Source organism: Dioscorea cayenensis, chromosome 8 (assembly GCF_009730915.1).
Source record: "Dioscorea cayenensis subsp. rotundata cultivar TDr96_F1 chromosome 8, TDr96_F1_v2_PseudoChromosome.rev07_lg8_w22 25.fasta, whole genome shotgun sequence".
Taxonomy (NCBI): domain Eukaryota; kingdom Viridiplantae; phylum Streptophyta; class Magnoliopsida; order Dioscoreales; family Dioscoreaceae; genus Dioscorea; species Dioscorea cayenensis.
Window position 1 is genome coordinate 19,202,633 of NC_052478.1, and position 23,158 is coordinate 19,225,790.

The following is a 23,158-nucleotide window of genomic DNA, read 5'->3' on the forward strand; positions in this document are numbered from 1 at the left end:
CTCCAAATGGTGCATTTATGATCCACACTGGCTTCTTTCTCTGATATTCGGCCTCACAACCCTATCTGCATGAAAGTAACATAAATACACACATATTAGCGTTAAAACCCAATAAAAGTAATGCTCATCATAAGGAAAAAACACTTCACAATCTTATCGCACAAGCACTTATCAGCTACATCAAGTAACTGCTTTGTGCTTGGGTTCAACCCACTATAAAAAGTCTGAATAATCATCCCTTGGGGAACCCATGTTGAGGACATTTCCGCAGGAGGTCCTTGAACCTATCCCAGGTCTCAAAAAGAGACTCCAATTCTGTTTGCACAAAAAGAGGATATTTCATTCCTAAGCTTCGCAAACTTTCCATGAGGGAAATATTGGGCTAGAAAATCTTCTACCATCTCCTCCCATGTGGTGATCGATGCTTTAGGTAATGAGTGTAGCCATTGCTTCGCTCTCCCTTTCAAGAAAAATGGGAAGGCCCTCAACTTAATGGCATCATCCGTAACACCATTAATCTTGATCATGTCGCACACTTCCAAGAAGTTCTCAATGTGATTGTTTGGATCGTCATCAGCCAAACCATTAAACTATGCTAACTGATGTAACATTTGGATAAAGCCTGACTTAAGCTCAAAATTCTGAGCCGTAATTGGTTGCGGCATAATATTAGACTCCGTGCCAAGAACTACGGTTCTGGCATAATCTGAGAGTGTCCTCTGCTATTCATTCTATTCTGTCATATTATCAGACCCATCAACTTCTATTTCAGCTTGATTAGACTGTTCTTGTACAGGTTCTTTTCCCATTCTATGAATTCTTCTTCCAATGTTAGGATCACCTTCAACCAATATCGAAGGATTTCCTCGGGTCATAACCTAGAGCTACAACTAAAGAAAAAGAAACAAATCAGAACAATGGAAAAATAAGAAAGTATGAAATAGAACAAGTGATGAATAGCTAAAATAACAAAGTGCAAAATGCTTCCAAAACACCTATTCCTTGGCAATGGCACCAAAAACTTTGACACACCCCTTATGTGTGTGTACTGCAAGTGTACGGGTTCTCGAAGTAATAAAGTACCCTACTGAGTGTATAGTCATATCCATAGGGAATAGTGCTCAGAAACACAAGAATTTCCATTTAACTATAGTGAAGATGGTTCAAGAGTGGTGTGAACAATATCAATGCAAATGAAAATAAAGGAAATAAGAAAGGGATGCATTGAAATGATAGGAGAGGCAATCGATAGAAGGTGGCCACCCGGACATTGCTCTCCCTAAGACTATTGTTTCAAGTGCAAGACCACTCACTATATCCCCTAACTGATGTTTAATGAGTCATGGAAATCGTTAAACACACGGTCCCAAACCTAAGGTCAACCGTGACTAATCCTATACTATGCACCAGCGGAAAGGATTACTCTCGACGCCTCACACTGTGTGGGGTTGTAAGAAGCTCTAGAGACTCCAAGTGATAAACATATTCCCTTATATAGATCTAACCCTTTGGTTCAGGCGAAAGACCCCTAGTCACAATTAAGCCCAGCACTAAGGATTACTTCAATGCTTCACTCTGTTGCTTGTACAACTAAGCCCCAGCGGAGTTTGTCTCTTAGCACTTCACTCAATCATGACTGCAAAGAACTCTTAGAACGTGGAGGTAGGATAAATGACACTGGAAGAGAAAGGGGACTTTTCGCTATCTCTCGACTCACCCTCTCGACCCTCTCCAACCTAGCTTTGTCTAACCCTCATGGTGTGTCACTCATCAACAAAGATAACCAAGATAGATTCTCAACCCTAGTGCCACTCTAAGGAAAAATTGATTCAACAAGAATTCAAGGTTGGAACTCAATTAAAACATGAATTAAAGAAACATAGTAAAAGATCAATGAAACAAAATCATATTATGGTTTACAAGCCCAAGCACCTATTAGGGGTTTAGCTCTTCATGGAGTAGGATACAATCAACAATGAAATCGAATGTAAAAACATGCAATCCATAAGTAAAACTCCCTCATAGTCCGTATCGATGGTCTTGTGGAGTAGCCTCATTTTCTCCAAAGGTTTCCTCATCAAGCCTAGGGCACACCTCGCCGAATCAATGCCAACGAAAGCTCTACCAATAACTATCTTCCGAAGGAACGCAGTGTTGAAGGCCATTGAACCACTCCAAGAACCTTGCCAAATCTTCTTCAAACCATAGCCGCGAGAGCCTCCAAAGTTGGGGAAAAGATGAGAAAAATCTTCTTCAAAATGTCATAAGTCGCAGCTTAAATAGGGCTGGAATCAGGCATCCACATGAGCGTGTGGAATTTCCACACGCCCGTGTGAATTTCCAGGAATTGAATTTTTGCGATCTGTAAACAGTAACTGCTACAATAATTTTACTATAGTACCCTGCTATAGTACTTCCCCAAAATACTCCTGAATCCACACTTTTCATCAAGGCTACATGAATGGGGATACATTCATGCGGTAGATCACATTGCATCTTCAATAAAATCACATTGACGAAGATTTTTCTAGTATTGCATAAGTCGGAACACATGAGTGTGACTGCCTTGGTGCCCATCAAAACTCTGTATTCGCTTGAGCACAATGGAGGTTGGCACACACTCACATGTCTTTGAGCACAACTTGTGTCTTCATGTTTGTTCCCTCCAGGATTTCATTAATAAAATGCATCCACGATCTACTTTTGGTTCCTTTCTTCCATACTTGTCTCCACAACCCTACATGCACAAAAGAAACATATATACATAAGATTAAGTGATAAAATATGAGAAAAGTAATGCTCAAAGTATGAACAGAATACTTTGTATTACTAATACACAAGCACTTATCAGCAAATCGGAACACTTGAATGTAACTGCCTTTTTGCCCCTCCAAACTATGTATTCTCTTGAGCCCAATGGAGGTTAGTACACACTCACATGTCTTTGAGCACAACTTCTGTCTTCACATTTGTTCACTCCAAGATTTTATCAACAAAGTGCATCCACGATCTACTTTTGGTTCCTTTCTTCTACAACTATCTCCATAACCTTACATGCACAAAAGAACACAAATACACATGTATAAGCGATAAAATCTGAGAAAAATAATGCTCCATGTAAGAAAAGAGTACTTCATCTTACTAATACACAAATACTTATCACACTTCATTAAAGTTAGACAAAGCAAGGTTGGAAAGGGTCGAGAGGGTGGGTTGAGAGATAGCGGAACGTCCCCTTTCCCTTCCGATGTGATTTATCCTACCTCCACATTCTTTGCGGTCATGATATAGTGAAGTGCTAAGAGACAAACTCCTCTGGGGCTTAGTTGCGCAAGCAACAGAGTGAAGTGTTGAAGTAATTCTTAGTGCTGGGGCTTAATCGTGATTAGGGATCTTTCACCTAGACCAAAGGGTTAGATCTATATCAGGGAATAGGGTTTATCACTTGGAGTCCCTAGAGCTTTAAGCAACCTTAAACAGTGTGAGGCATTGAGAGCATGCCTTTCCTCCAAGGCATAGTGTAGGGTTAGTCACAATTAACCTTAGGTTTGGGACCGTGTGTATTTGGATTTCCATGACTCATTAAATATCAGTTAGGAGGCGTAATAATTATTCTCGCACTTGAAACAATAGTCCTAGGATTAGTCCTATTGCACTCTCTTTTCTTTTCTTTATTTTCAATTACATTGATATTGTTCTCACAACTCATCAATCATTTTCACTATAGTTAAATAGCAATATTTGTGTTTTTGAGTACTATTCCTTGTGGATAAAACTACCCACTCACTAGGGTACTTTATTACTTCGACAACCCGTGCACTTGTGGTACACACACGCAAGGGGCGTGTCAGGAACTAACTTATTTGTGGTTTGGACATGATGAACTATAGGGTTGCTTTGTTGTAATTTGGATGATTATCTTTGTTGATGTATTATTGGATGTTGTATTTCTTTTATGAAATCTTGTAGTTTGTGGGTCAACCTTTGTGTTCATTGATGTGTTGGATTGTATGAGAACTCTGTGGTTCAACTTCTAGGTTGTACTCAGTTGCGTAACCATCACCCTTGTACTATACACACTTAGCTTGGAAGGGATTCATGTATGAATATCCCGTGACCATCGGGCATTTCATACCCCTCCAGCCATTAGGGATGAACCTAGATATTGTGTTTGACCCTAATTAGAGATTTCCCTAAGCATAATACAATCATAGGAGGATTTGGGTGGAAGCTATTCCTATCTAATACTTGTATAGGATTAGGGGTTAATCGCGATGAATATCGAGGTTGACCTACTTTAAGACTCTCTTGGCCCAAACTACCATCTCAACATATCATCCTAAATTTAGGACTTAATGACAACCCTAGGGGAATTCGTTGTCTAAATCACCCCTTCATGTGTTTGGTTCTCTCTTGAATGCCAATCTTGTGTAGTAGTAGTCCAGATTTCATTTTAGTTATTTCTTTCTCTTTTTGTAATTACTATTCATCATTTTAAATGTTAGCCTAGGAAATAGATGAAAGGGAAGTAATAGTAGCTCTTGGCCTAGTGGAATATGGCCCTGTGTCATACACTAGGTATTACTTGACAACCCCGTGCACTTGCGGATAGTCTCACCATTAATTAAATGTTAATTTGACTTTGATTTCTTGTTGTTTCAAGCCTGGTTCTCACAAGTTGGTTGTTGTTGTCATCTGTTTTCAAGTAATTGTGGGGTGATCTGGTTTGTTATCTCCTAACTATCTCCTTAATAATTATTTTATTTTATTTATGCTATTGCTCTACCACAACGCATGCTATCATTCTATTTTTTTTTCTTTATTCCATATACTGTGTTATTTCCCCATTAACCTCATCAAATTTGATACACATTTTCTTGTCAAATTTTGTTATGTTTCTGAACGGGTGCATGTTTTAGTGTTTTCTTTACTTTAAAAAAACATTTTTCTAGCCTGAAGCATGCTATATTCTATTGTTATGTTTTTCTTGTCTTAACAAGCTATTAAAATGTTGTTTTCCATTTTTTTTTATCTTTGCTATATCTTAAATGTTGCTGTGATTTCTCTCTCTTTTTTTGGTGAAAAATTTTTTTCCTTGACTACATGATGTCTTTAATAATTTTTCTTAAACCAAGCTTTTATTGTATGCTATTGTATATGCCTTCACCTTTCGTGCATTTCATATATGGCTTTTGGCATTTTGTTGGGGTTACATTTTTTTAAGCCTTGCTTTTCTTGCTAATGATCTATCTTCCTAAGGGTTTCTTTCAAGGACATGACTAGGCTTAATGCATGATTTACATTCCACACTTCCCTAAAGCATTATGATCCTTTGTTTTCTGCCTCTTGTGTGCAATCCTAAATTTAATGTTGAACCTTGGAATCTGAAAATCATGTCAATGGTTAGTATTTTATTTCTCATGTAATCCTAAATTTAATGTTGAAAATTGGAATTTAAGAATCTTGTCAATGTTTAGTATTTTATTTCTTGTGGGTTTTGTAAAGATCTTGCTATGGCTACTTACATTATGATTTGTTTTTGTAGCAAGTGAATTGTTTGTTGGAGTTGTTTTATGTGCTAATGAATAATGTTTACAGGAATAATTGGTGACAGTAACTACTCATTCGTACTTACCATATTTGTCTACATGAATTTACTATCTATGCATTATCATAGTTATATATGAGCCATGTTGATCAAATAAATAATTTTATTGAGATTTAAATTATAGATAATCAATAATGAAGTACCAGTATTTTTTATTTAAGTAAAATGTCTTTAGTCCAATGAAGGAATGGATATATATTTGCAATACATTTAACACGATAGCATGAATCCAAAAACAAAGATATATCTAGTGTTATTTGATTATGTTTATTCTGTTTATTTGGAGGACCTCATCAAGAGCTTCTTGGCCCCAAAGAATAACCTTTCTCAATGAAGTTAGTTGATTTCTACAAAATTGAGTATATGGTTTTATTGTCCATTTTCACTATATGAAGAGTTCTTTATTAATTGTGATCCACAATTAATATAAGATATGAATAAGACCTCAGCTTGGATAAGTAGATTATCAAAATTTGAATTGCTTCATACATTCTTGTATTCATTTTGGAGTCTTACAATTATTTTTAGCCTGCTTGGAGCTTATAATGCTTTAGAATAATCATTTTGGTTAAATCTTTACCTTCTGGACCCTTTTTCTTGTTGGCATAAACCATCAACACAAACCAATGGCTCAATACCAACTCCTCCAAACTATCAACTTCTTAATCCATGGATGACAAACCAATGGACCATAAACTAATGGCCCAAACCATGGCTTCTTCTCCCCTATATATATGAGAGGTTCTCATCCCATTTCAACACAACTTGAGTGAAGGAGAACAAGTGAGAGTGAGAGAAAATTAGAGAAAAAAAAAGTGAGGATGTGTAAAAAAAAAGAAAAAATATTTTGAGAGTTAGTCCATTCTTCTACTACAAGAGAGAGTACTGGTTTTCTCCTTGTTATTAGAGAGAGTTTGTAACTCCTGGAATTTTCCCACTTAGTAAATTCTTCTATCTTTGCCCCGTGGTTTTTACCCTAATTATTTAGGGGTTTTCCATGTAACATCTTTGTGTCATTTATTTTCAGCATTTCTTTTCATTTATTTTGCTGCGGTAATGTTATATTCGGTCCTACATTTTACAACAAGTGGTATCAGAGCTAGATCTTGGTGTAATATATCTACTTATCGTATGCTCTGTGGTTGCCACTATTAGTGGATCCTCCACATCAGAAAATAAGTTGGATAATTATTCACCTTTTGAAAGACTGATTACTGCTCTTGCAGCAATTTCTAATAGAAGCAATGGCGGCAAAATATGAGATTGAAAAATTCAGCGGGAGTAATTTCTCACTGTGGAAGCTGAAGATAAAGGCAATCCTGAGGAAGGACAACTGCTTGGCGGCCATCACCGAAAGACCAGCTGAGGTCAAAGATGATAAGTGGAATGAGATGGACGGGAACGCCGTTGCTGATCTTCATCTCGCACTTGCTGATGGAGTTCTATCAAGCATAGCGGAGAAGAAGACGGCGAAAGAGATATGGGACCACCTCACTAAGTTGTACGAGGCCAAGTCACTCCACAACAAAATTTTCCTTAAAAGGAGACTCTATACTTTGCGTATGGCAGAATCTACTTCAGTGACGGGACACATGAATACACTGAACACTCTATTTTCCCAACTCACATCATTGGGACATACAATAGAGTCAAGTGAACGTGCAGAAATTCTACTCCAAAGTCTACCAGATTCGTATGATCAACTCGTCATCAACTTAACAAATAATGTCCCCACGGACAGTCTAGTTTTTGACAATATTGCAGCTGCTGTTCTGGAGGAAGAAAGTCGTCGCAAGAACAAGGAAGACAAGCTAGCAAGTTCACAACAAGCGGAGGCTTTGATGGTGACGAGAGGAAGACCAACAGAACGTGAATCTAGTGGGAGTTACAATCGTGGTAGATCAAAGTCGAGGAGTAAGAAGACTTTCAAGTGCTACCACTGTGGCAAGAAAGGTCACTTGAAGAAGGATTGTTGGAGTCTAAATAAAAAGGATTCCAATCCTCAAGGGAATGTTGCAAACACTTCAGATGATGGAGAAGCCATGGTGTGTGAAGCAGCAACTACATCAGGTAAAAGATTTACTGATGTATGGCTTCTTGATTCAGCAGCCCACTTTTCACATGACCTCCCAAGAGAATGGTTCCATCGAGATGAACCTATCTCCGGGGATCCGTAGTACATCGTAACGATCAAGCTTTTGAAGATCGCTGGCATTGGCATTATCAAACCGAAGATGTACGATGGCACGGTTCGGACCATACAAGAAGTCGACATGTGGAGGGCCTCAAGAAGAATTTGTTGTCTATAGGACAACTTGATGATCTTGGTTGCAAAATTGAAGTTCAAAACAAGATCATGAAGATAATTCGAGGAGCGCTTGTATGCATGAAGGGAGAAAAGATAGCTGCAAATCTATACATGCTGAAGGGAGAAACTTTACAAGAAGGAGAAGCTTCAGTTGCCACAAGTAGTCCAAGTGAAAGATGCACAATGACATGGCACAGGAAACTTGGACACATGTCAGAGCAAGGAATGAAGATTCTTGCAAAAAGGAATCTACTTCAAGGTCTCACAAAGGTAACACTACCCTTTTGTGAACATTGCATTGTAAGCAAGCAGCATAGACTCAAGTTCAACACATCTAATTCTAGAAGCAAAGCAATTCTAGAATTGGTTCACTCTAATGTGTGGCAAGCACTAGTTACATCACTGGGAGAAGCAAATTACTTTGTATCATTTATTGATGACTATTCCAGGAGATGTTGGGTGTACCCTATCAAGAGGAAGGCTGATGTGTTTCAAGTCTTCAAATTTTACAAAGCGCCGATGGAACTTGAATCTGGCAAAAAGATCAAGTGTTTGAGGACTGATAATGGAGGAGAATATACTAGCAAAGAATTTGATGAATTCTGCAAGCAAGAAGGCATCAAAAGGCAGTTCACTATAGCATACACTCCTCAACAAAATGGAGTGGCAGAGCGGATGAACAGGACTCTGTTGGAAAAAACAAGAGCTATGTTGGGAGCTGCAGGCTTAGACAAGACGTTCTGGGCAGAAGCAGCAAGTACCGCCTGTTATGTGGTGAATCGGGCCCCATCAACTGCAATCGAGTTGAAGACATCGATGGAGATGTGGACTGGAAAGCCAGTTGATTATTCAAACCTTCATATATTTGGAAGTCCTCAGATATGTAATGTATAATACCCAAAAAAACTACAAAAACTGGATCCAAAAATCCGTAAAATGTATGTTCTTAGGATATGCTGATGGTGTTAAGGGGTACCGCCTGTGGGATCCCACTGCCCATAAGGTTGTAATAAGCATGGATGTTATCTTCATAGAAGATAAAGAACAAGAGCAAGTAGATGGTGAAAGCACTTCAAAAGAAAGCACAGATACTACAACAATACTGTAGAAAAAGAAGTCGAAGCTACACCGAGCACGAGGTACAAGAACCAAATCGAATCAAGTTCTAGAAGTTCGCGGTCAACTCGCATCAAGAAAGGCACCAAGTTGGCATTCGACTATATTATGGAGGGTAATATTGCTTACTCGCCTTCTAATCGAGGATGGAGAGCCATCAACTCTTCAAGAAGCACTCGAACAATTCGGATGCATCTCGATGGATGGCAGAGAATGGAAGAAGAAATTGAAGCTCTTCATAAAAAAATAGGACATGGGGATCGGTGTCACGCCACAAGGGCGAAAACCCATTGGCAATAAATGGGTCTACAAGATCAAACGCAATAGTGATGATCAAGTAGATCGTTATCGTGCTAGATTGGTGGTAAAAGGATATGCTCGAAGGAAGGTATTGACTTCAATGAAATATTTTCACTCGTGGTTCAACTCACAACAAATCCCGAGTAGTCCCCGGGCGATGTGCTACATTTGACTTGCAGCTTGAGCGCTTAGATGTCAAAACTGCATTTCTTCATGGAGATCTTGAAGAAGAAATTTATATGCTCCGACCAGAAGGTTTTTGAAGAAAAAGGTAAAGAGAGCTTGGTTTGCAGGTTGAACAAATCTCTGTACGGTCTAAAGCAGGCGCCAAGATGTTGGTACAAGAGATTTGATTCCTTCATCATGAGCCTTGGATACAGCAGATTCAATGCAGACCCTTGTGCATATGTCAAGAGGTTTGAAGAAGATTTTGTCTTCTTGTTGTCAGATAAGTTGACGACATGTTGGTAGCAGTCCCCCAACAAAGATCTTATCAAGGAGTTGAAGGCACAATTGGCTAGGGAGTTTGAAATGAAGGACTTGGGACCGGCAAACAAGATTTTTAGGGATGCAAATTCACCGAGACGTAAATAATAGGAAGATTTGGCTTTCTCGTAAGATTTATCTCAAGAAAAATCTTATGGGCGATTCAACATGCAAGACTCAGAAGCCAATTTCTACCCCACTTCCCCGTTAATTTCAAGTTATCCTCAAGTATGTGTCCTAGCAGTGAAGAAGAGAGGATGGAGATGTCTCGAGTACCGTATGCATCAGCGGTGGGAAGCCTAATGTTCGCCATGATCCGTATCAAGACCGACATTGCACATGCAAGTGGGAGTGGTAAGCTCGGCATATGGCGAATCCTGGTCGAGAGCATTGGAGTGTTGTTAAGAGGATTCTCAGATATATAAAGGGAACCTCAAATGTTGCATTATGTTATGGGGGATCTGACTTTACTGTCAGTGGATATGTTGATGCTGATTATGCAGGTGATCTTGATAAAAAGCAAATCCACTCATCGGATATGTGTTCACACTAGCGTGAGGAGCCGTGAGTCGGGTTTCAAAACTACAGTCAGTCGTGGCTACGTCAATGACAGAAGCAGAGTATTTGGCAGCTACACAAGCCAGTAAAGAAACAGTGTGGTTGAAGATGGTGTTGGAAGAACTTGGGCACAAACAAGAGAACATCACTCTATATTGTGACAACCAGAGTGCATTGCATCTTGCAAGGAATCCAGCATTTCATTCAAAGACAAAACATATCAGAGTTCAGTACCATTTCGTTCGTGAGAAAGTTGAAGAAGGTACAGTGGACATGCAAAAGATTTATACCAAGGATAATCTAGCAGACTTTATGACAAAAGCAATCAACACTGACAGATTCATATGGTGTCGATCCTCTTGTGGTCTGACAGAGACGTAAGCAACATCGAATGGCAAGATAGGAAGAATGGTGTGAAGATCTTATTGTCTTTCAATCAAATCTTCAAGTGGGAGAATTGTTGGCATAAACCATCAACACAAACCAATGGCTCAATACCAACTCCTCCAAACTATCAGCTTCTTAATCCATGGATGACAAACCAATGGACCATAAACTAATGGCCCAAACCATGGCTTCTTCTCCCCTATATATATGAGAGGTTCTCATCCCATTTCAACACAACTTGAGTGAAGGAGAACAAGTGAGAGTGAGAGAAAATTAGAGAAAAGAAAAAGTGAGGAAGTGTAAAAAAAAAGAAAAAATATTTTGAGAGTTAGTCCATTCTTCTACTACAAGAGAGAGTACTGGTTTTCTCCTTGTTATTAGAGAGAGTTTGTAACTCCTGGAATTTTCCCACTTAGTAAATTCTTCTATCTTTGCCCCGTGGTTTTTACCCTAATTATTTAGGGGTTTTCCACGTAACATCTTTGTGTCATTTATTTTCAGCATTTCTTTTCATTTATTTTGCTACAGTAATGTTATATTTGGTCCTACATTTTACAACATTTCTCTCCATGTGTTAGTAGTTTTTAGGGCTCCATTGTATAATTATGTGATTCCTTCCTCAATGATCATTCCTTCCTTTTAATGAGTCTTTTTGTTTGTCTCCATCATCAATTGCCATCCTGACTTGAATGCATCTTCAACAAATAATTTTATACATGAGTATTATCTTAGACATGCATGTTATTTCTGCAGCTAATAATTTCATATATGAGTATTATACTAGACCTGCATGCTTTTTATGAGCCTAATAAATTTTTAATAATCAAGACGATTTTGTATGCTATTATAAGTATTTCTCTTATCATGCACTCCATATATGGTTTTTATCTTCTTGTTGGGCATTCTGTTTTCACTTGGCTATTGTTCTCTCATCTCCTTGAATTGGATTGTCATGCCACCTTTATAGTTTTCATTTTGTTGGTGCTAATGCGTCCAATAAATGCTTCCGATTTATCTTATTTTATGTTTTGTATGATGATTAATTTCTTAGGCTTGTGTTGATATTTGTTGTATCTTAATTTATTAGCAATGTTTATGCTATTTTTTATGTTTTCTTATCATCTGCACTCTTATTTTCCCTAGTTCAATTTAATTTGTATTCCATTATCTATTGTTAGCCTATGATTGCTGCAAAAAGCATTATATAGATACTGTGATAAGTAACAATTAGTTGAATGAATTAATTATTTCTTTAACTTACACCAAATTTTTTAGATGAATAATTGGGTGAAAAATGACCATATTAGGCCTTTAGCAGTAGTCTTGACAACAATCATCATCTTTGTTACCTAATTACTTGAAGAAACACATTTAATTAGAGAGGCAAGACGTAGGGAACCTTCATTGTTTCGGGACCTAAATAGGAAGAAACATATGGAATATATTTTAAGAAGTGGTTGGGACTACTGTGTTAGCTACCTTCGAATAGACGTAGGGCCTTTGACGCATCTAACGTCCATCATGCAAGGCAAGCATCTTCTTGTGGACACTAGACACATATCAGTAGAACAACAATTGTTAATGTTTTTGCATTAAGTTGGACACAACACCAATAACCAAACCATGCTAGTTGAGGGTCTTCATTCTTGGGAAACCATTAGCTGGTACTTCAACAACATCCTTTGAGCTATGTGTGCTATCCATGATGACTATGTGCATTCCAAAATAGCACTTGCCATCCTAAGATTGAGAGTTTCCCTAACTGGTACCCTTTTTTCAAAGTAAGCCCATGTTTAAGTAAACAAACACCTTAATCAAATTCATGGAGAACTTCTTGTCAAGTCTTTCACTCAAATTTGTCATGCAGGATTGTATAGGGTTGTTAGATGGAACTCTCATCTATGCAATCGTCCAACTTAAGCATTACCAAGGTTCCGTGGTCGGAAGGGTCCAACCTAGAATGCACTGGCGGGTTAGAAAAGATTGGAAAATGATTTTACTATGTTAAGAGATGTGATATCTTGACCACATCTTGAAGGTCTCAAAATAATAAAAGGTGAGGAAAATAAATTTCAACTCATATGTAACATCTTATTAATCATGCTTCACCATCGACCTCTTGTTGTAGGGAAATATTACCTCATAGATGCTAAGTACACCACAATGAATGGGTTTATAACTCCATAGAGAGGTGTTAGATACCACTTGAAAGAACATAGTGGAAGGCCTTCAACAAACCAGAAGGAACACTTTAATCTAAGATACTCAATGTTACGTTCAAGGGTTGAGTGAGAATTAACCGTTCTAAAATTCATTTCAAGATTTTCACCTCGGATGGGACCCAGTTAAAGTTAGTGCTAGTGTGTTGCATCATCCATAACTACATTGCAAGTGTTGCTCCGAACGATAAGATATTGAATGAATGAAGTACACAATAACAAGAGTAGTTGGTCTTATCATAGGATTTGTCACAACAAGAGCATCAAGAAAAAAATAGACAATGGGTAAAGCTTATGGATAAGATAACCAATGATATGTAACTCCAATATAATGGTTTTATGTGATCCTTGCACTAGTTGACCCATTTTGTTTTCTGAACTCTATGTCTTGTCTTTTATGAACACTTGTTTGCATTTCTATTACATGTATTTTCCATGGTTTGAACCTTTTATTTGTGTGTTCTAAACATTAAACTAACTGAATGTTTATTTTTTCTGCTACGAAGCTACGCTCTATCTTTTTTTGATCTAGAATTTCCATTCGTATCGCATGTACTTTCCATGTGTTGAAGCTTTTACTTGCATGTTCTGAACATTGGATTAGCTTCATGTTTATTTATTCCATTTCAAGCAATGTTATGTACTTTCCATGTCTTGTTTGCATTTTTATTAGATGCACTTTCCATAATTTGAAGCTTTTATTTGTGCTTTATGTACATTGCGGTAACTGAATTTTTATTTATTCTACCTTAAAGCTATTTTCCCTTTTTTTTTGTGAACAGTTTTTCCCATTTTCTTACATGCATTTTCCACTGCACTATCTATTTTTTTTTAACATTTATTACATTCATTTTTTTCTCCCATATTTATGTTTCTGAACTTGTAATTTCTGACTTTTAATAATTTTTTTAAGGTTTTATATTGCCTCAAATTTCTATGGTTAATTCATTCTTTAGAATTTTAGCTAAATGGAGGGTGATGATTGTACAAGTGATGGTGCTTGCTCAAGGTTTGTTGGAAACAAGAGAGGCACCCCAAACAAGCGAAAGAAGATTGAGTACTACCACTTCTTGATTCCACTTCTTATGGACCAAGCTCAAAAAGGCCTTAAATATGTCGAATCATTTAAGTGAGATGCATTTGTATTCGCTGCTATTGTTGTAAACACTAGATTCAAGATAAATTTTAGTACTAAAACTGTCGAGAACCATAACTTAACCTTTAAGGCTCGTTATGCTGAAATTAAAAAGGCAAAAGACCTTAACGGTGTTAGATGGGATGACACAATATAGATGATCATGCTGTTGTGATGAATTTATATTTTATTTATTTGGTCCACATGCAAAGGGTTCTTATGCATGTCACATTTTCTAATATTTTTTGTGATGAAGGCATACCCGGTTGCATAACTTTCATCAATAAACCAATAAAGAACTGCAAGGGTCTTAGTATAATATTCAGGGAGGACAACACGAGGGCTCCTTCGCCACCTTGTTATTTTCTAAATTCGGGGATAGAGCTGAAAATGAAGATGACAACAACGATAATGGTAAATCAATACAATTTGACCAATGAGTGATGAAGATAGGAATAATAACCATACCACACCAATTTAAAGAAGGTCGACCACATCATCATCTCAAAGCTCATAACGTTCCAACAAGGCAACCAAAAGCCCTTTGACGATGAGTGATCTTATAGTCGTTGTTGGTGAAATGGTTTCCGCAATCAAGAACCCAACACATTTCATAGAAATCTTGTATGAAATGGTCATGGAAATTGAGGGTTTTGAGAATAATGTGCTCATTGATTTATTTGATCATCTGCAATTACGTCAAGATAAAGCAATGGGGTGCATTGTGAAAAAGATGGCCCTAAGAAAACTTTGAATTAAGAAGTTACACTCCCAGGTGGAGTGAATGACCCCTGCCATTCTAGATGCCTACTTGTAGATGTTGGACTAGACTATTGCGCTTTTACTATCCCATGTTTTGAATCTTTTATTTCTACTTTATGCATATCAGCATTTCATGCATTGCTTCATATTTTGATCTTGACTATTATATGTATGTAACATGATATACTATCTGTATCCATGGCTTTAGTTACATTTGCCTTGTTTTTCATCTGCATTTCACACATGTTTTATTTGTGGACCTATTGCATTTTGTATGTGTATTGTATGTAGATTTGGGTATTATGCTCTACTTTACTTGCAATGTCTTTATGTGATTTTATCAATGATATGTGCTTGTATGATCTCCTGCTTTATGTCAAGTAGGGATTTAATGGCAATGACAAGTACAAGAATCTTGAGAGAAAAGCATAGCACTGAGGCATGGTGCAATGATTACCCTCGATGCAAATGGCTTCACAGGTGGGGTAATAAGCTGGGCAAATGATGCCTATTATTTGCAGCCAAATCTCAACCCATTTGGTTGAGAATATTGAGGGAAATATCATCTCTGATATTCATAGTTTTTGCAATTTTATATAAACTGTATTACCCGTTATGCTAATGTTTTCGTATCTGATGTTTCGGTTGTTGATCATTATGATGTTCCATGTATTTAGTTTTTCATTTTCACTTGCCTAGGTATATGATGTTCCATGATTATGATATCATGTCTTTATGGTGTTTTTCTTTATCAATCCCTTACTATTTTGGATGTAAATTATATCCATGTTTCCATGCATTCAATTTTTCCAGCCTAATTTAGTTTTTTGTTTTTATATATTGGATGCTAAGAGGGGTGAAGTAATCAGGAGGCAGATTTATGCCACCATTTCAACCTATTATTTATATGGTCAACATTTTTTTGTTTTAGGTTGACTGCAAGGCTCACATTTTGTTTGGTTTTTACCCCTACATTAGGGCCATTTTTGCTTGCTTAGTTATAAACTATGAATGGGTGATTGCATGGACATTCTGATGAAGTGCTTCAATATGACCTTGTTAGCTGAGCCATATAGGGATTCAAAGTGGACTTTTTTATTCAAAGTAGACCTTTTAGAGGCTAGATTAAGCAAACAATTAGAAGCTAATGTACAACTGCATTCATGTGAGGTATTATGCTATTATGGGTTTCTTTCTTGGCAATTGATATTCACTTTCAATACCTCTAATGTAATTTTTACTTCATTGACTTGAACCTAATTATGGGCTTCTTCCTTGATAATTTTGTAGCTTTAATCAAGGTTCATAAAGCTAGTTAATGACCAATGGAGCAGCTAGTCAAACCAACGGAACATGCTTTCTTTCTTTTTTTTGTTGATTATATTCTATTTGAGAATGTTGATGTTTTGCATTGTATGGCATTTGATCTATCAACTCTGCAATATTTCTAATGGGGCTTATATAATTTTCATTGAAATTTTAGTAAAATTAGAGATTTTTTTTAATATGCTATTTGATGTGATGCAAGAGTGCAGACAGACTTACTCTACAATCCCTATAAGATATAATCAATTCAATGCAAGGTGGTCATAAATGAATACATAAGAAGTTATTTACCTTTATTATGGCGTGGGGTATTATAATTAACATGTTCTAAACTATTTATTATCTTTGAGCAAATTTAAGAAATAATTAACATGAAATTATAATTTTAAAGATTAGAGAAACAATAAAAAACAAAAAACACATGTAATATGTTAATTTATTAATATATAATATTAATATGCTAATTAAAAACAAAAGGGTCCGATAATCATGGGATATTATAATTATTGGTTCACATAACATATCTAATTAATATATAAATTATTAAAAAATAATATTAAAACATTAAAAAAAACCATACCTAGAGCAACAAAGGGGGTAATCTAACCTCCCTTCTAAAATGGTTGTTATAGCCCCACTTCCATGTTAACCAAACACTTGGAATGGCTGAAGTGCCATTTCCATACTTTGACTTCCGCTAACCAAACACTAGAACTAGTTATTGATTTGAAATGTCCTCCTAATAACAAACACATAGAATTACACACTTGCAACTGAAATTTACGCTTTCACTGAAGTGGTATTTTCAGAATTTTACCACTTCATTGGACCACTCTGAAACAAACAGGTTCACCAAAGTAGAGGCCAAAGTGAGTGGGAGTTGATGTGACACTTTCACTTGTTTGGTTCACTGAAGTAGAGCCCGAAGTGCGGAAGTAGCCACTTCAAAAACCTTTCACTTCCTTCTTTGACTTCGGGAATATTTTTGTCAAAGTAAGACTTCGGTGTCCCACCTTAGTCATGTGGATGATTAAAATCACCCATTTTTATTTATTTATTTAATCTTTTATTTTTAAAATTTTTATTGTTTTTATTATTTTTTATTTTTTTTATCTTTTATTGTTTCTATCCTTTCAACCAAACACAAGAAACTGAAGACTTCCAACTGAAATTTTCACTTTAACTGAAGTTTCACTTCAAGACTTCCATCACATCGGTGGACTACTTTTGAACCAAACACACCATTAGTAATTTGAGTCCTATCCTTACTATTGTTTTCTTAATATTTTGAGCCGAAGATAGTATATTTAGCAACTTATCATCTTATTATGTTTTTCATGTTTTTTTGCTTAAGGACAAGCAAGCACCAAAGTGTGGGAATGTTATGATAAGTGCCTAAATATATGTATTTTCACATATACATTTTATACACTACGCATATATTTTCATTGGATCAATACATGTTTCATACATTATTTTGTTTTATTGGCTTCACAGGGAATTGAAAGAAAATTAAGAACTCAAGGACATAATTTGGACCAAATTGGAGATAAGAGGGAGGTAAATTCAGAGATGAAGTACTGTAGCAATATTGCAGTAGTTAATAGTGACTGCATACGAGCCTCACAATACCCGTATAACCATTTAGAATATAATGTAATCTCATAAATTTTCCAGAAAGCTATGAGACCTTCATGTGCTAGCATGGAGGTTGCATGAACCCCCAGCTTCGCCAAAAGCTTATTTTCATGGCCCATGTGGCCCCCATGTTCCCACATAAGTGCCAGCACGCCTAGGGAAGTACGAAAGAGTGAAGCTAGGATTTTGGAAAGAGGCTTGCCTGCTATTTGATTTCACACACTTCCAATACCAAATCTAATTGAAAGGAGGCTCTTTTTGGCTGAAGTTGAAGGGAGAGGAAGGTAGATCTCAAGGGATTCATCCTTGGAGCTTCGATGGAGAGGAAATCAAAGCAACACCATGTTTTGCGGATTCTTTGAGGATAGCGTCATAGGGATCTGACGAGCTCTCCACCTTCATCAATAGTTGATAGATAAGGAGTTTCACCATGAGTTTTACTTGTTTTCATTTTAATTTTGTGATTCCTAGTTAATTTATGTCAAGCTAAACTCCCAAGATCACCGGGTATCGGTAAACCATGGGAGGAAAACTTTGTATGGGTGATTACTTTCTTTATTAACGCATATTGTTTTTTTTTTTTTTGGATTTGATCTATGATGCTTTATGTTTAATCTACAATGGATGAATTTCGTAGGTTACTTTTGAATTGTATGTCTATAACTAGATGTTTGTATATACTAGATCATACTTTGAAGTTTTATCATACTTACACAATTACGGTTGCGAGTGTTGATGACCTTCCGCATTAGGATTTTAACCTAGATCTGGAGATTCCTTAAACCCACTATGATCATAGGAGTCTCGATGAGATGGAACCCGTAAGGGATTAGGGTTATTCATGAAAGTTTATTGGGGTAGTCAACATTAGAATCTCGTGGTCCAAGCTTGCCAACAGCTACTTTATCTTCATTCCATCCTTGCATCATTAGTACTCCCTAGGTGATCCTTGCTTGAGGCTTACATCATTCATAAAGTCTTCACCTCAATTGAGCCACTTGGTGGCATTCTTTTCTTTTTTTTATGATTGACTAAATCAAGATGCATGCAAATGTACTTGTTAATCGAGGTAATACATGCAAAAGAGCAAGGATGAATCCATAGAGACTAAATAGTACTAGTACTATCTCTATCTTCACTAGTTAACCACTACTCAAAGATCAAGTCAAATTCCAAAGATAAAAGCAATAAAAGAATTAAAAGACCTAATCAAAGGCAAATGAGAACTACAAGTAATGAATGAAATAGTGCCCGTATATGACTTCACTTGGAAATTAACAAATAATGTTATTGCAATTCAATATAGAAAAACCTATAGCTTTTTCGGATTGAAGGAATTCAAAGGTACACTAAGTGCTCTCTCAAGACTCCTTTGTGTCTAATCCCATGTTATGGAAGAAGTGGATCTCTCCTATTCCTACTTTTGCACGATTGCATTGAGCTTTAGGAATTCCATGTCAAGAATCCGAAATAAACTACTAAGAGTCTAATCGAAAGGTACATGGCGCCCTAACTATCTCTTGCAAGCATTAGTGACACCTATTCATCTAAATGTGATCTCCTCACAAGGATCTCTAGATAAATATTGTGAAAACATAATGGTAGTGCCTCACTCGATACGCAAAACCAATCAATGATAAACAAAAATGAATCAAAAAAACCAAAGGCAATCTATATTAAAAAGCAATATCAAGGTAAAAGTATTCCCAAGCTACATCAATCTGGACACCCAAGGAAGTTAGCCTTCCATGGGGCCAATGTTTATTTCTATGGAAATCAATCTCTAACACCCTAGCTATACAAAGAAAACCCCCTCTTAATGTCTTCAATGTTAGAGTAGATGTGAGCCGATGTCATCGCCAATGGATTGTCACTCCGATGACTCCTCCGATCTCCTTTTTGATGCTTTCAAATCTCCTTCAAACCCTAGCCAATAATCCTCAACTCTTTCCCTTGAAATTAGGTCAAAAATAAAATCCCCAAAACCCTTCAAAAAATTTTATTTATATTCCCAGGATCCAACTAGTACACGGGCAAGTACATGGGTATGTATCTTTCCTATGTAACTCCCACGATTTGCCAAAAAACTATCATCTATGAGGTACACGAGTGAATGTACAAAGCTATGTAACGTTTCATCAAGCCATACCATGTAACTCTCAGGCAAAATCTTCGCTTCAGCTCTTGGGTTGTACGGTCATGTATTCTGCTTCAGCCCATGTTCTCGTCAAGAACATACTCTGCAAACAAATATGTCCAGGGTCTCCGTATGCTTCTTTGGTTGATCCTCTGCTAAAATGTGCATGGCAGGTACACGGGTGTGTACCCTGCCCTTGTAGTTCACTATTTGTTTCTTTTTACCCCATTTTACTCCTAATTTTCTTCCTTTGGCTCTTCTTGTGCTTCTTTTGTTCTGTGAGAAATAATGGAATGACTAAATACCAGTTATCCATAATAAACACACATTTGAGGACAACTTAAATGCCAAATATAATGATATTACATGTATAATATAGCACATATCAGTTTATATTAGTTTTAATTAAGACATCATTCTCTTGGTTGGTAACTAAATAGTGACATGAAGTGGAAGTAATATTACTTCTTGGGCCCTTAGGGATATGACTCTGTCGTGCTGACAGGAAAGAGAACATATTACTTAATGACTAGTGCACTTATAGCTGGGATGGTGACATTTCTCACCCTCATCATCATAGATCTACATCTAAGGAGGAGTTCGCTTATCGCCCACATGTATTGAAATGGAAAATTTGGGTTTTCATTATGTAGAAAACCATTGCAACAAAAAAAATAACACTATAGAATCTCAAAAGGCTATCAATTGAAGAAAGCTTAACGTTCAAGTCTTGATACATGATCACCCTATGGTTTAACATTCCCAAATACCTAACAAATTAGTTCCCCATATAAGAGTAACACCAATCCAACACAAAGAAGTACAAAGCAATGTAAATAGACATAAAAAAAAAACTCCCTTATCCTCGAAATCTTTTCTTCCAAGACAATTCCTTTAAGTCCTTGATGGCTTCCCATGCTTACTAATGTTCTTTAGGCAATGTATCTTTATGTTCCCAACTTCTCCTTAAGTGGCAGCTCCAAGGTTGTCCCCAATCAAAAGATTCTTTTGTTAATCCTACACGACATCTTAAATAGGTTTACTGCATATGGGTAAGCATGTAGCCATGCCCAAATGCATTGAGACGGGTGAAAAATCAGGTTGCTGTTATTGGAAAACCATATGCTTAGTCATATGGGCATATGCTTGCCTGCATGAAATTCTAGAAACTCTATATGGCCATATGATCCTATATCGAAGCCTTTTTGCCCATGAAAATGACTCTATACTTCTTTGGATGGGGAAATCCTGCCAACTTTGCATAAGGGCATACGGTAGCTCATATGCATCCTCTTAGCTTTAAACTTCTTCATTTTTGCATTAAAACGCCTTCAAGTGCTCACTCATTCTAGGATCATCTTTTCCATGCCCTATAATCCAAAATACAATGACTTAACTACAACTAGGAGGCATTTTTATGGAATATGCATGTAAAGTATGCATATAAGTGATATAAAATCTAGGATATTTAAATACTTATCACCCATTATGGGATTCGAAGCTCAAATTGTTATACGTTTCATCAATGAGTCAAGGAAGTACCAGCTTTACATTCCTTGAACTTTAAATTGCATATATTTACTATTATATGATTTATTCTATACATTGAGGATAATACATGATGGTTACCCACTACAAGTGCACGGATCATCAAGTAATACCTAGTATAGAAGCATGAGGATCGTATTCTGACAGACTCCTATTGGGTCTGTAAATTATGCAAATAAATAATCATGCAAGTATGTAATTAATACTACAATTGATCTGCAATACTGCAAGTGTAAAGGTAGTCAGGTAATATCTCGTGGGTGTGCACGAGGGTCATATTTCTCCAGAAACGGCGAGAGGCTCCTATTACTTTCTTTTCACCTAATCAATAGCCTGAACGTTTACATTGTTTCTTTAGTTTACTTTTACAACATTATTGAATAATGCAATTGGAGATATCATTATGCACACTTGGGGGAGTTGGGAGTATGTATCATGGTTATCTTGATTATCAATTATGATAGGCGTTAAGTGACAATCATATTCTAGAATCAAACCAGGGGAATTCGAAGGCCTACTAGCCTCAAATCCTTTGGTGACCAGGTCTAAATCACTAAGAACTTAAGATAGAATATCTTCCACCCCAGCCTCCTATGTTTGCCTTAAGTACAGGAATCCCACGAGAAGCGACCAATCAAACCCTAAGCCTAAGGGCCAATCAATCCCTAATCTGGAAACCGAGCTATGCCTAACCTCTTAGGGCACGCATAGATCTATCATGGCATGGGTGTCATCGACACAGAGGCATAACCTCCTCATCCACATTTACAAGAATATCAATCAATTAAGAATATGCGATGATTAAAGAAAACTAGAACAATGTATTAAATTAATAAATCAAGAGTTATAAATAATAATCGAGGGATCTAGACATATAATTTCCCTCAAATTAGGTTCTTATGTATCATAGAAAGCAAAGCATCAAAGCACAAGAGAGGCACAAGACCAAATAAAGAATAAGTTTGCGTTAAAAGTATTTCTAAACTAACTCCCTCCAATAGTTCTCTGAAGGCCGGGGATGAGAGGATCCAAGATTTTTCGGATGACACGTGTCACTTGCACCCCCTCTGATGATTATCGTTGAAGATGCCTGTCACGCGCGATCTTCTCCAATGATACTCGTTGATGTACTCTTGAGAAATCCACTGGAATGAGTTGGAATATGGAAGAAACTCCGTCTCCTGCCGCTCAAATCTCTAGAAATCCGGCCGCCCTACCTTATTCGACAAAAGAATCTCTACAGATTTAGGGAAAACTAGGGTATTTATAATGATCAACTTTGCCACTACCAAGCGTTGTTATGCTTGTGGTGAGTAAGTTGTTACTTGGGCTCTAAGTCTCATCCTGGCACGGTCTATTAGCATTTGTGACACTATCATAGGCATTATGGTCTTCACAATGGCCGTTGTGAGGTCATTGTGGTTTCTATGTTGCTATCGGTGGTTCCATGCTACCACAGCTTGATCACGATAGTGGTAAGTGTAGACAACATGCGTGGTAACTTGCCATTAGACCCATTGTGAGCCGTGATGAAGCCTTGATTCATCAACTTAGTTTATTTCACTTTAAAACACCACTGAATTCACTTTTTTCCCTAAAAATGGAAATAGAGGCCGTAGTGAACAAAAGA

At 36.9% G+C, this 23,158-nt stretch overlaps 1 non-coding gene across 1 annotated transcript; it reads left to right on the forward strand.

Annotated features, from left to right (window-relative positions):
* The first annotated feature begins 245 nt into the window (after window positions 1-245).
* Window positions 246-353, forward strand: LOC120268033. Its single transcript, XR_005538703.1, has one exon. It is a non-coding gene; the product is annotated as a small nucleolar RNA R71 (small nucleolar RNA).
* The last annotated feature ends 22,805 nt before the right edge of the window (window positions 354-23,158 follow it).